This window comes from Aethalodelphis obliquidens, unplaced genomic scaffold (genome assembly GCF_003676395.1).
Source record: "Aethalodelphis obliquidens isolate GAN/ISIS:26980383/991018 unplaced genomic scaffold, ASM367639v1 scaffold18, whole genome shotgun sequence".
Taxonomy (NCBI): Eukaryota; Metazoa; Chordata; class Mammalia; order Artiodactyla; family Delphinidae; genus Aethalodelphis; species Aethalodelphis obliquidens.
Genome location: NW_020837962.1, coordinates 9324469 through 9339303, shown reverse-complemented (window position 1 = coordinate 9339303; position 14835 = coordinate 9324469). Strand labels below are relative to the sequence as shown.

At 44.1% G+C, this 14835-nt stretch overlaps 1 pseudogene; it reads right to left on the bottom strand.

Annotated features, from left to right (window-relative positions):
• The window catches only part of LOC113626600 (ectonucleotide pyrophosphatase/phosphodiesterase family member 7-like), a 77545-nt pseudogene extending 62965 nt beyond the window's left edge, over positions 1–14580 (bottom strand).
• Between the last annotated feature and the right edge of the window lie 255 nt (positions 14581–14835).

Below are 14835 nucleotides of genomic sequence, written 5' to 3'. Positions count from 1 at the left end.
CTGCCTGTAGTCCTTGACTCATGGCCCCTTCCTCCCTCCCTCTTCAAAGCCAGCAGTGTAACATCTTCAAATCCCTCTCTGACTCTGACCCGCCTTCCTCCCTATTATAATTATTGTGATTGCACTGGACTCACCTGGATAATCCAGAATAATCTCCTGATTGCAAAATCCTTAACTTAATCCTACCTGTAAAGTCCCTTTTGCCATGTGAGGAGACATATTCTCAGGTTTCAGGGATAAAACATAGACTCTTTATGGTCATTATTCTGCCCATTATATTTTATCTTAGAGTTTGTTCCATGTTAGGGCATAGAGTGTTCTTTTCCTTTTATCGGCTGCACAGATCTATTCCATTGTTTGATGTGCCATAATTTATTTAACCAATCCCCTCTTGATGAACACTTAGCTTGTTTCCAGCCTCTTGCTCTTAGAACCGGTACTGCAAGGAATAACTTTATTTGGCACTTTTGCTAGTATATCTGAAGAATTTCAAGAGGTGGAATTGCTGTGTGAAAGGGAATGTAATTTTATTAGATATTGCCAAATTGCTCTAAGGTGGTTAAAAATTTATTACAGAAAATTTCAAATATATTAAAAGTAGAGAGAGTAGTTTAATGCATGCTGTGTACCCATGATGCCATTCAACAATTCCCAGCTCATGGCCAATCTTCTACACCCCTCATACACTCTCCACCCCCGCCCCCAACGCCTCTGTACTAAAGAAGCAAAATCCAGACATTGCATATTCCGAAGGAGAGACTTTAACGTTTTAAACACAGTAGCATCTGTTAATGAGATTCTTGTGGTGGGACTGAACAGAGAGGAGAATCCTTCACAGATGTTACATTTGGAACACCTGTGTTCCTAGGACAGTGACCACCCCACCCCCAACCTGGGAAGGGCTGGGCATCTGCCATCTGCTATCATTTCTGCTTGTTGTGGAGACAGTGGCCCATCCCACCCAACCTCCCCAGAGGATGATCTCAGAAATCAGCTTTGCACTGCAGATTTGCAGAGATGATGTTCTGGAAGGTTGAGTGGCTGGGAACGAGCTCACTCAGCCAGCTGCTTTGGAACTCTGATACTGAGCGGCCCCAGAGCAATAAAAAAGTACTTCTGACTTGCCGTGTCTGCACGTCATCAGCAAGTGAGAGCCCTCTCTGTCACACACCAGAACTTTGATATCTTGCCTAATCAAATTTTTGCACCATTTTTCTGAGAGTAATAAAAGAGGATCTCAGTGGGGATGGGCTTTTGGGGAGACTGGCTCTCTGTGTGTGGGGTGTGCTTTTCTCCACCACTCCTATCTTGATGGAGGATGGACTCTAGCTTGGCGAGTTCGAGGCTGTTACATTTATGACAGCACAACCGGGAAGGTAAGTTATCCTCACGTCAGTGTCATGAGTGTTGGTTCCTTTCTGAGTCACCGAATCTAACGAAACATCCCAGGGAAGCAGGCAAGGTGACGTTATGCCCAATTTCAAGATGGAGAAAAAGGCGGCACAGAAATGTGAAAGGACATAGAAATAAAATCACTTCTGAGATTTGCATCCCCCTCCCATTCCAGCAGTGATTCCCAGCAGCGATTCCCAAGGGCTTCTCCCTGCCTCTGCCTCCATAGCTGCCTCCCTGCTCCAGGCCCACTGCATCTCTCCTCTTGGTCATGAAAGTGCATCTGACTGGCTCTTCGGCTCCTGTCCTTCCTCCTGCAGCAGCCAGAATATGTCACCCCCATGCTCACATCTCCTCCTGCAGCTCCATCTCACTGGGCAAAGCCAAGCCCCCCACCTCCTGCTGCTCTACGCATGCCCTCCTCACCTGCTCTGGGTAATCCTGCAACCAACCAAGTTGTAGGTCACTCATTCTTGCTGTGCTCTCCACCTGGAATGCTCTTCTCATAAGAGAGCTGCAGGACTTGACCCTGGCCTTCAGGGTCATTTTCCCTGGCCACTCAGCTGAGGCTGCAACCCACGCCCCGCACTTATTCCCTTTCTTGCTTTACTTTACCCTTTAGCACTTAGAACTCAGTCACTCGCTTTCTAACTGCACCTATATATGCATATGTAATGTGCATGTATTATACATGTAATGTCTTAATATATAGTTATATATACATATATTATTACATTACTACATATTAATTAGCTATAACTGTATTAATACATTCCATACATGATATATTAATAACACATTTAAAAAAATTATTTATTTTATGTATTTATTTTTGGCTCTGTTGGGTCTTCGTTGCTGCGCACGGGCTTTCTCTAGTTGCGGCGAGCGGGGGCTACCCTTCGTTGCAGTGCGCAGGCTTCTCATTGCGGTGGCTTCTCTCGTTGTGGAGCACAGGCTCTAGGCGCGTGGGCTTCAGTAGTTGCGGCATGCGGGCTCGGTAGTTCTGGCTCACGGGCTCCAGAGCACGGGCTCAGTAGTTGTGGTGCATGGGCTTAGTTGCTCTGCGGCATGTGGGATCTTCCTGGACCAGGGCTTGAATCCCCTGCATTGTCAGGCGGATTCTCAACCACTGCGCCACCAGGGAAGCCCCAATAACACATGTTAATATATTAATATTTTTTACTGTCTGTCTCCCTCACCTAGACTGTTGGCCCCATGAGATCCATGATTTTTGTCCATCTTGCTCACTGCTGTACCCTCAGTGTCTGAAGCAGTGCCTGGCACACAGTAGGTGCTCAATAACCATTTTTTGAGTGATGACTGGATCCAGGGCTGATCAGGGAGCTCTGATTACAGCAACCCTGTCTTGGAGTGGGCAGGCTGTCCATTATCTAGAGAGCAGTGGTTTAGTTTTTTGTTTTTTTTTAGGTGTGCAGTAGTACAGTAGTATTGTAGAGTTCAGAAGGATTTTTGTTTGCTTGATTGACAAGATTTTCCTGGTTGTTGCATCTGGGGCCTCAGCCTTAAACTTTTTGTTTCTTCTCGCACCCCCTGAGCCCTGGGCTGTATAGGGAGGGTTTGGCTGCCCCGCTGCTGGGCCCTGAACTAGGCACCACCATCATAAGGAAACTTCATCAGAAATTCAACTGGTACCACAAAAACAAACAAACAAATAAACAAAGTGTAAGTGAATGACTGTTTTTAGGCTAGAATTTAATTACAAAACCTGCAGAGAAACATTCCAATTTAGGCTGAAATTTGTGATGAACTTTGGTGTTTCAGATGTGGGAGGGGAAAGCGCTTAACCATTTGGGGTCTGCTGGTGCCCAAGATGGATCTGAAAATGTTCCAGGATCATTCCCAGAGCCTTGAAGAGTTGATACAAGATGGGGCTAAAGGCACCCTTTCCCCAAATCAGGGCGGAGAATGAGTGGGTGTAGGGGGTGCAAGGGGGCCTCCATTCAAGGGCACGTGGGTGTGCTGCTGCGGCATCCCTCAGTGGGGGAAGTGGGGCTGCTGTCCTGCTCCTTCCAGGACCACATTTTATATCCCATCTGCTGTTACATCTGTGATTATAACATCAACCTTGGAGTTCACAAAGGCACATCAAGCCAGACACTCAGGAATCAAACTCCATTCTAGTATTTAGCTCTTGGCTAGATGTAGGACTCTTAGGCGCTGGGTGAACCTGCAGTGGGACAGGTGGGGCCGCTTAAGATGTCTCCTTGGGAGGCCCTCCTTTGAGGCTTTCTCAGACTAATTCTCAGTCACTTTTCCAGCTAGGTCTGCTTTTAGCTTTTCGGCAACTTCAAGTCAGTTGGGATGTTGCCTCAAAGGAGGTTTAGGTGTTTCTCTAAGTTCTTTTTTCTTGTAATTTATTATTTTCTTTTAAATTGTGCAACATTTCCAACATGCAGAAAAAAACAGACAACAAGGAAATAATACCCCCATTAACAACATAACTTTTCAATATAGGCTTTGGACCTTTTTTGGTTTCTTAAGAAACAACATCACAGATACAGCCAAGCCACCCCACAGAATCCCATATCCCTCCTTCCCAGAGGTAAGCACCGTCTGAAGCTCCTTCCTACACGATTCCCCGAGTGCACACTTGCCCCACACGCTAACCTGCACTGTGGCTCCTGGAAAGGGCCTCATGTGTCTGGGGCACTACCCCAGGAAAAAGTTTGTAGGTGGCCACCTAGTATATGATGAGACAAATGGCCTGAAGAGGTAAAGAGAGATAAATATACAATTGATTTCATCATTTTCCTTTACACATGTGTGTAAATTATTTTACATTTTTGTCACTTTTCTTTCTCTCAGTTGCAGCCTGCTACCAAAAGTTAAAATGAGTGTTGAGATGGCTCAGTGATTGGCTTTTAGTTGCTGCCTAGATGCTCAACATGGCAGAAGAGGGATGCCCAGGGGATTATTTGTGTCTGTCACTGCACAGGTTTGCAAGTGTGCACATGCTCACCGTCCCTTGCCCCCACTGTCTGCCCCACCAGTAACACATAGTTGCTCCTACCATGGTTGTGTTGCTGCACAATTCAGCTCAGTGTTTAGCTCTCTGGAAGAAAGAAGTATGTTCTTATCAACTACAGGTCGCCATAAAAGTAGGTAGGGGGTGGAATAAGCAACCACTGCCTCCTAGAATAACATGATGAAAGTGAAAGCCAAGTAGTTGAATGAATCCATGTGAAAAAAGGCATAAAATATACAGTTTTGCTGTCGTTCAGTTGTAAATATTTAGTAATTTCTATTGTGATTTCTCCTTTAACTCATGGATTGTTCAGAAGAATATTTTTAATTTTCCAAATGTATGCTTGTGTTTAGCTGTCTTTTTACTGTCAGTTTCTAATTTTGCTGCATTATAGTGAGAAAATGTCATCTGTATAACGACAATTATGTGGATTTTGTTGAGATTTTCCTTATGGCCTATGTATGTGGTCAATATTTTGCATTTGTGCCATGTATGCTTAAAAGGAATGTGGATGATCTGCTTTGTAGGATGATCTGTTTAAATTTTTTTTTTTTTTAAAATATTTATTTATTTATTTATTTTTGGCTGTGTTGGGTCTTCGTTTCTGTGCGAGGGCTTTCTCTAGTTGCGGCAAGCGGGGGCCACTCTTCATCGCAGTGCGCGGGCCTCTCACTATCGCGGCCTCTCTTGTTGCGGAGCACAGGCTCCAGACGCGCAGGCTCAGTAGTTATGGCTCACGGGCCTAGTTGCTCCGCGGCATGTGGGATCTTCCCAGACCAGGGCTCGAACCCGTGTCCTCTGCATTGGCAGGCAGATTCTCAACCACTGCGCCACCAGGGAAGCCCGATCTGTTTAATTTTTAAATATATAATCAAAATTAGCAGTGTAATTGAAGTCTAACTTCTTTCTCTGTCTGCTAGATCTCTCAGAACCTTATATGTTAATCAGGGTAACACTAGACAGCATTGTTGTGACAAAGAAACCCTGGAATCTCAGAGGTTTCACACAATAACCATTTACTTATCACCCACATAACAGTCCAGTGCAAGTCAGGAGCTCTCTTGGTGGCCCTCCTCCAACAGTGTTTCAGAGGTCTTGGAGGTTTCCATCTTGTAATTCTGCCATCTCCTATAGCCATGCGGATGGGAAAGAGAGGAAGCATGGAGAACCCACACTTGTTTTTAATTACCTTGGACCAGAAGGGACATGTGATTTCTTACATTCCTTTTGGTGGAAATGCAGTCGCATGGTAACCACAAGAGAGGCTGGAAAATGTAGTCTTCCCACATGTTCAGGATGTGCTCATGGAATGGTAGTACTTTGAGGGGGCCTTGAAGACCCTTCTACTCCTCCATTTCACAGACAAGAACAACTGAGTTCTAGAGCGGGAAGTCATTGGTCCCACCAATTAGTGGCAAGATTGAGATCAACACTGCAATATCTTTGCCTCTCTGCCATCATGTTCTTCCTCTGTCTCCACTCTACTGATTTCTTCACTTTCTCTCTACAAACCTCTCAGTGCTGAGTACGTAAAAGATAGTGATTAATCTGAGCTTCTCAAGAAAGTGCTTTCCTGGTTGGCATTGGGAACAAGAAATCTCAGTGGATTAAAAACATCAAGTAGTAGCACTTCTGTGAATGGCTCCCAAATTAGTCCCTTTACTGTTTTTCCCCCACGAAGTGCAGTTGCAGGAAACACACGTAACCTGAGATGAAGCACATATTAGAGCAAGGTTCTCTCCATAGCATTATCTATTACTCTAATGAGCACGAAAAAGGGGAGAGAGGATGCTCTCTCTCTAGCTATTATTACCTCCACTATAGAGTTGACATACACAAGCTCATAATTGCATTATGTTTTATTCAACAAAATAACTTTAATGTTGTAGCTTAAATTGAATTCGCTAAAACATCTTCATCTCCAGCATAATGTGCCTCAAGTGTCTTCTTGGTGCCTGCGTTTTCTCCAGAATTATAGTGCTGAAGCTATGGAAATGGAGAGATTATATGCAATCTGCAAAACAATGTGGCTATAACGTGGTAATTGGCCTTCCACATAATTAAAGGAACATTTCCTCATCAGAGCTGTACCATTAGAGCTGTACCATCAGAGGTCCAAAGGCTATCGTTGTAAAAATCATCCACTTAGGAAATGTTTATTCCCAGTAGCCTATAAAAATCTGGTTATGCAAACAGATTTCTTACTCTGTAACATTAATGGCTACTCACAGTTAAAAAATAAGCAAGGTGATTGACCTATAATCTGCCTCCGTGACCGACTGTCATTTTTATTTTGATGGTCGGGAGCTTTTTGACTCTGTGAAAATTATTCACATGTGGCATCAAGACCCAGGGAAGGAATCTCAAAAACCAACAATCTGTGTATTCCCAGTCTGTTAATCAATAGAAAATCACTTCAACTGGATTAGGGTCTTGTACCTGGCAGAAGGCTCTTATAGACAATGGAATTGGATTCTTACACTTGATGTGACACTCTCTTGAGTCAGATCAGATTTTTGTTTGATAGACACTTGCTGGAAAATTGCTTTAGGGTCTGTGTAATAACGGAAGTCCTGTTTTTTAGACTTAATCTTTAAAAAGCAATATTAAATGTTTTGAGTTATTTTGAATATGATCCTGAATAATGCATACTGAAGAAACCACCAATCAGTGTTTTTTGGGAAGATGTCTGAGGGTTGGAAGATCTCTTCCCTTCATCTGTCCCCCGGGTTCTATTCTTATTCCTCTGAACCTTCTTTTGGGGGATCACCTACTCCCAGGATCCTTCTGTTGCAGGAAGGGGGACCCCTTCCAAGTCCTGAGAGTGGGCTCTTGTCTAACACTCGGAAATGAATTGTCTGAGGAGACACACCTACTGACAAAGCAAAATACTTTATTGGGAAGGGGTACCCGGGCGGAGAGCAGCAGGGTAAGCAAACCCAGGAGAACTGCTCTACGACGTAGCTTGCAGTCTCAGGTTTTATGGTAATAGGGTTAGTTTCTGGGTTGTCTCTGGCCAGTTATCTTGCTTGGCCCATATTTGGTCTGACTCAGGGTCCTTCCTGGTGGCACGCGCATCTCTCAGCCAAGATGGATTCCAGTGAGTAGGATTCTGGGAAGTTGGTAGGACATATGTACCGGCATCTCCTCCCTCCTTTTGTCCCTTCTCGAATTCTCCTGGTTAGTTTTTACGGCAGCACCACGTTCCTTGTCTCTGGCAAGACAACTCATGTAAGTGGTTATCATCGTGCCTGGCTAAGGTGGGTGGTTTCAGTCAATGGTTCCCTAACACTTCAATCTTTATTTACATTCCAAAACTCTCTGCATGACTCCACTCTGGCGTATCGAACTGTACACGGGTCACTTCCACTTGTATGTCCCTCTTGCACTGACCTCAGCTTACCCTTCCTTTCCTGACTTCTTCTTCTGCTTGGGTTCATCAGGTCCAACTCACCCCACCATCCATCATGCTTCCAAAAAACTTAGATACCATCCTGCATTCTCCCCCCGCCCCCACCTCAATCAAGTTAGTCCATCTTCTCCCCTCCATCCACATGGCCACAACCTTGGTTCAGACAACTATCTTGTCTCACTTGGCTCATAGCAGCCTCCCACCTGGTATCCTGCCCCCCGATCCATCCTCCAGAGACAGATTTCTGTTTTTATAGCACAAAGAGGATTGTTACTCCTCTGGCTCCCTTTGTCCACATGATAAACATGGCTGATGAAAAACTTTATGGTTTGGCTCCAACTTACTTCTGCATTCCTCACCCCTTACTCTAATGATTAAATGAACTTCTTTCAGCTCCATGAACACACTTTCTTTTTCTTTTTTCGTAAAGGATGAGAGGACTTTCTAAATCCACTCATTTTATTTTATTTTAATTATTTTTTAAATTAAATTTTTATTTTTGGCTGTGTTGGGTCTTTGTTGCTGGGTGCAGGCTTTCTCTAGTTGCAGCGAGCAGGGGCTACTCTTCGTTGTGGTGTGCGGGCTTCTCATTGCTGTGACTTCTCTTGTTGTGGGGAGCACGGGCTCCAGGCACATGGGCTTCAGTAGTTGTGGCACGTGGGCTCAGTAGTTGTGGCTCGCGGGCTCTAGAGCACAGGCTCTGTAGTTGTGGCGCACAGGCTTAGTTGCTCCGCGGCATGTGGGATCTTCACGAACCAGGTCTCGAATCCGTGTCCCCTGCATTGGCAGGCAGATTCTTAACCACTGCGCCACCAGGGAAGTCCCTCGAAAACTCTTTCATCTATCATTTTTTTGCGTATGCTGGTCCTCTGCTTGGAACAATCTTCTACCATCTTCCTTATTTACCTAGATGACTCTTATCACCTTCTAGTCTTCAACTTAAGGGTTGTCTGATGGGGAAGTATTTCTGACCATCTGACACTTGATTAAGTGCCCTTTCCACTGCCCATGCAGACCCTTATCCTAGCACTTTCCAACAACCAAAGCAGATTATAAACAACGTTTGGCCCAGACCTTGGGAAAAAAAATTTCCTCCTACACCGAGATTCTTTCTGTTTTCTTTTAACATTTTTATTGGAATATAATTGCTTTACAATGCTGTGTTAGTTTCTGCTGTATAACAAAGTGAATCAGCTATATGCATACGTATATCCCCACACCCCCTCCCTCTTGCGCCTCCCTCCCACCTTCCCTATCCCACCCCTCTAGGTCGTCACAAAGCACGGAGCTCCCTGTGCTATGCGGTTGCTTCCCACTAGCTGTCTATTTTACATTTGGTAGTGTATATATATGTCCACGCCACTCTCTCACTTCGTCCCAGCTTACCCTTTCCCCTCCCCACTCCTCAAGTCCATTCTCTACATCTGCGTCTTTATTCCTGTCCTGCCCCTAGGTTCTTCAGAACCTTTTTTTTTTTTTTAAGATTCCATATATATGTGTTAGCATACGGTATTTGTTTTTCTCTTTCTGACTTAGTTCACTCTGTATGACAGTCTCTAGGTCCATCCACCTCACTACAAATAACTCAATTTCATTTCTTTTTATGGCTGAGTAATATTCCATTGTATATATGTGCCACATCTTCTTTATCCATTCATCTGTCGATCGACATTTAGGTTGCTTCCATCTCTTGGCTATTGCAAATAGTGCTGCAGTGAACATTGTGGTACATGACTCTTTTTGAATTATGGTTTTCTCAGGGTATATGCCCAGTAGTGGGATTGCTGGGTCATATGGTAGTTCTATTTGCAGTTTTTTAAGGAACCTCCATACTGTTCTCCATAGTGGCTGTATCAATTTACATTCTCAACAACAGTGCAAGAGGGTTCCCTTTTCTCCACACCCTCTCCAGCATTTATTGTTTGTAAATTTTTTGATGATGGCTATTCTGACCAGTATGAGGTGATATCTCATTGTAGTTTTGATTTGCATTTCTCTAATGATTAGTGATGTTGAGCATCCTTTCATGTGTTTGTTGCCATCTGTATATCTTCTTTGGAGAAATATCTATTTAGGTCTTCTGCCCATTTTTGGATTGGGTTGTTTGTTTTTTTGATATTAAGCTGCATGAGCTACTTGTATATTTTGGAGATTAATCCTTTGTCAGTTGCTTCATTTGCAAATATTTTCTCCCATTCTGAGGGTTGTCTTTTCGTCTTATTTATGGTATCCTTTGCTGTGCAAAAACTTTTAAGTTTCACTAGGTCCCATTTGTTTATTTTTGTTTTTATTTCCATTTCTCTAGGAGGTGGGTCAAAAAGATCTCGCTGTGATTTATGTCATAGAGCGTTCTGCCTATGTTTTCCTCTAAGAGTTTTATAGTGTCAGCCCTTACGTTTAGGTCTTTAATCCATTTTGAGTTTATTTTTGTGTATGGTGTTAGGGAGTGTTCTAATTTCATTCTTTTACATGTAGCTGTCCAGTTTTCCCAGCACCACTTAATGAAGAGGCTGTCTTTTCTCCATTGTATATTCTTGCCTACTTTATCAAAGATAAGGTGACCATATATGCGTGGGTTTATCTCTGGGTTTTCTATCCTGTTCCATTGATCTATATTTCTGTTTTTGTGCCAGTACCGTGTTGTCTTGATTACTGTAGCTTTGTAATACAGTCTGAAGTCAGGGAGCCTGTTTCCTCCAGCTCCATTTTTCTTTCTCAAGATTGCTTTGGCTATTTGGGGTCTTCTGTGTTTCCATACAAATTGTGAAATTTTTTGTTCTAGTTCTGTGATGCCAGTGGTAGTTTGATAGGGATTGCATTGAATCTGTAGATTGCTTTGGGTAGTAGAGTCATTTTCACAATGTTGATTCTTCCAATCCAAGAACATGGTATATCTCTCCATCTGTTTGTATCATCTTTAATTTCTTTCATCAGTGTCTTATAATTTTCTGCATGCAGGTCTTTTGTCTCCTTAGGTAGGTTTATTCCTAGGTATTTTATTCTTTTTGTTGCAATGGTAAATGGAAGTGTTTCCTTAATTTCTCTTTCAGATTTTTCATCATTAGTGTATAAGAATGCAAGAGATTTCTGTCCATTAATTTTGTATCCTGCTACTCTACCAGATTCATGGGTTAGCTCTAGTAGTTTTCTGGTAGCATCTTTAAGATTCTCCATGTATAGTATCATGTCATCTGCAAACAATGACAGCTCTACTTCTTCTTTTCCGATTTGGATTCCTTTTATTTCTTTTTCTTCTCTGATTGCTGTGGCTACAACTTCCAAAACTATGTTGGATAATAGTGGTGAGAGTGGCCACCCTTGTCTTGTTCTTGATCTTAGTGGAAATGGTTTCTTTTTTTTTACCCTTGAGAACAACGCTGGCTGTGGGTTTGTCATATTTGGCCTTTGTTGAGGTAAGTTCCCTCTATGCCTACTTTCTGGAGGGTTTTTATCATAAATGGGTGTTGAATTCTGTTGAAAGCTTTTTCTGCATCTATTGAGATGATCATATGGTTTTTCTCCTTCAATTTGTTAATATGCACACCGAGATTCTAAGATGCTGAACTGGAATTCCCCTGAAACCTCCTGCTTTCTCACCTAAGTTCAGTGTCATCTGGGGGCTTGCAGGGCAGAGCTGGTGACCATTTAGGGAGAAGCAGTGCTTTGAAAAGTCAACTGGAGAACAGTGTCATTGACAGATGGCACCTCAGAATGCAAGTTAACTCTGAGAGAGAAACTCACCCCATGGAGAAAATTTGCCCAGCCTAACGGCCATACCAGAATAAAGGGCTTTTTCTGTGGGCTCTCATAGGTGCAAACAGCTGGAAGGTTTTGATTTCAGCTGGAACCATGTTCCTCTGTGGCACATACCACTCAGCAGCAAACGTTCACTCCTGTTTCATTGATTCAAAGTGCTTACAGAAGAGGTTTAAGGGGAGTGGTGATGGTGTGTGTTATGGCTCTGCCAGCGGCCAGTGGAGCTGGCCACTCTGCACAGCTGTGCAAGGGTATTTTGAAAAGTGGCTTGGCCCAACAGGAGCAACTGATCCTGCAGCCTGATTGGGGCTATTTTTGCAGAGCCCCAAACCAGGGCACTCGTTCAGATGCATAAAAAAGCTTACCTCTCTACTTCCTCTGCTGAACTCCATTTGCTCTTTACGGCACATCTCTATCCATAAGTGCTTTTTACCAATAGTTACCTGTAGCCCTCCTCCAGTCTCCCCTTGTCACTGCCTCTCAGCAGGGGGCAGGAGGAAATCCTTGATGAATCTGCTTGGACGGTTTGGAGGACTCTGGCAAGACCCTTAGGTGTTTGCATTTTTAAATTGGTTACTAGTTATCTCAAATGAGTTTCTAATCAGTAAAGCTTCAGGCATTGTAGGGAAGTGAAGTGAAAATATGTAAATATTGTAGGGGAAGTTTCCCTTCTCTACGTCTGCCCCATGAGTGAATTTTACTTTCCCTAGTTTCTTTTCTTTGAGTCCATTGGTTTTCTAAACTCTTAGTTGGGGTCCTTGGGGGTGGGTGATTGGGGTGGTTATTTTAAAGTCAGGTTTGTAAGTTAGGACAGTCTGGTGAAGTCGTGCATTATCCTGTTTGCTGTGGCCGATCGTAATGTCAATACTATCTCCCATCCTATGGATTCTTTTTTTTCTTGTATAAATTTATTTATTTATTTTTGGCTGCACTGGGTCTTCATTGCTGTGCTCGTGCTTTCTCTAGTTGCAGCAAGTGGGGGCTACTCTTCGTTGTGGTGAGCAGGTTTCTCACTGCGGTGGCTTCTCTTGTTGCGGAGCACAGGCTCTAGGTGTGTGGGCTTCAGTAGTTGTGCGTGGGCTCAGTAGTTGTGGCTCGCGGGCTCTAGAGCACAGGCTCAGTAGTTGTGGCGCACTGGCTTAGTTGCTCCGCGGCATGTGGGATCTTCCTGGTCCAGGGATCGAACCCGTGTCCCCTGCATTGGCAGGCGGATCTTAACCACTGAGCCACCAGGGAAGTCCCATCCTATGGATTCTTTTAGAAACCCGTCACATCCCTATGGAGAGCCAGACTATTATTTCGCTCCCTTTGAATCTGACTGTTTCCACAGATAGGATGCAGCGGCAGTAACTCTTCTGTGACTTTGGAGGCTAAGTTCTCTTTGCAAACTTATTCTTTGAATCTGCCACCATGCTGTGAGGAAGCCCAAGCAGCCCGTGGCAAGGCCCAAGTGGAGGAACTGAGGCCTCTGGCTCACAGCCCTGGCTGGGATCTCAGCTGACTCTGACATCAACTCTCTAGCCACGGAATAGGCTGTCTTGAGAATGGTCCCTCCAGCTCCCACTGAAGTCACCCCAGCTGATACTGCGAAGAGCAGAAATAAGCCTTTCCTGTGGAGCCCTGAACAAATTATGTACTTTTTTAGCCACTAACTTTTGGAGCAGTTTGTTATACGGCAAAAGATAATCAGAACATCTACTTTGCATAAAGCTCTGTGGGGATAATTAAGAGGACACTGGAGTTAGAATGCCTGGGTTCAAATCCCCTCACCACCCTACATCATCTAGGTGACTTATAGCAAATTCCTTAACCTCCTTGTTTCTCAGATTCCTCACCTGTAACATAGGAATGATAATAACATCTACCTCATGGATGTCATGAAGGTTTAATAATAACAATAATAATAATAATAATAATTTGGATGGGTGATTCTATCCCATGAATGTGAATTCCTTCACACATATTTTTGGAATGCCTATTAGATGCCACACTTTGCTACGCACTGGGGAGAGAGTGATGAGAAAAATAGCCTTGGTCTCTCCCTCCTGGAGCTTACAGTCTAGTGGGGCACATGGACCCTAAACAGATAAACAACAAGGCAACATATTGTGGCCAATTATGATAGCTTTTCTGAGGAAGTGACATTTAGACTGAGGCTTGGATGAGGTGTGGGTGTTAGAAGATGGGAATCCCAGGGAAGAGCATGTACAAAGGCCCTGAGGCTCTAAAGGAAGGACCTCCCCCAATTTGGGCCTCGTTCAGTACATCACAGTCATGCACATTTCCTCAAGCATCTGTAGGTGCTTCTTCCTGACAAGTATCTAAGTAGTTTCTGGCTCCTTTTTATAGAATTGCACCAATGCCCATGATTTGAAATATCCTCAAGGCTGCTGGCTCCAAAACCCAAACCCAATGAACACAATGAAGTGTGCATCAGTCAGGATTCTTGGCTGCAAACACCAGCAACTAACCTGGTCTATGAAGCAAGAAGAGAGTTTACTGTAAGGTTCTTGGGGGCTCGCAGAATCCACAGGTAGCTTCAGAACCAGGCTTGGGGAATGGGCAGGAATGCTGTGTGTGTGTGTGTGTGTGTGTGTGTGTGTGTGTGTGTATGTGTGTGTGTGTGTGTGTGTGTGTGGCGGTTGGAGCCAGCCAGGTGGAGCTACCTATTGGGATAGAACTGACCCCTGTCTTTGCAATCCTTTATCAAGAGTCAAAGTCCTGGTAGGAAGCATCATGGGTGTTTGGGAAGGGGGTTGGCAGTGGGAAATGGGCTTTGGGATTTACCTCCTGCCAAGGCTGTACACAGTGAGGAGGACTTCTCCCCAAAGACAGATCAGGATGCTAATGGGGGTGTCGGCAGAGACCGACAAAAGTCCACTCTCACATCTTTCTTGGAATGCTTTTCATGGAGAAGGAGACGGTGGCTGTGTTCCCTGGCCACCCTGGCTTCCTTGAGAGAAGTAGTGACTCCAGAATTCATTTTGGATTCATTTCTGCCTTTTCCTCACCTTCTCCTGATGGGAGGCACCATCGGGGTCTGAGAACTTGTCTGACCAGGAGGTGAGCGCCAGCTTCATTGCAAGGCAGCAGTGCTACATAAAGATGTTCTCACATGACATCACTGCTTTGGACTCCTTCCTAATTCACTTGTGGCTTTTATAGCCTTGGCTTCCTGACATGAGTGTACAGCATTTGTCATTATGGGACTCGGTGCAGCTTTAGGGCTGGTCTTCCTCATTTCTCCTCTTCTCTGTACTTTCATTTCATTGGAAATTATCCAAAGCAT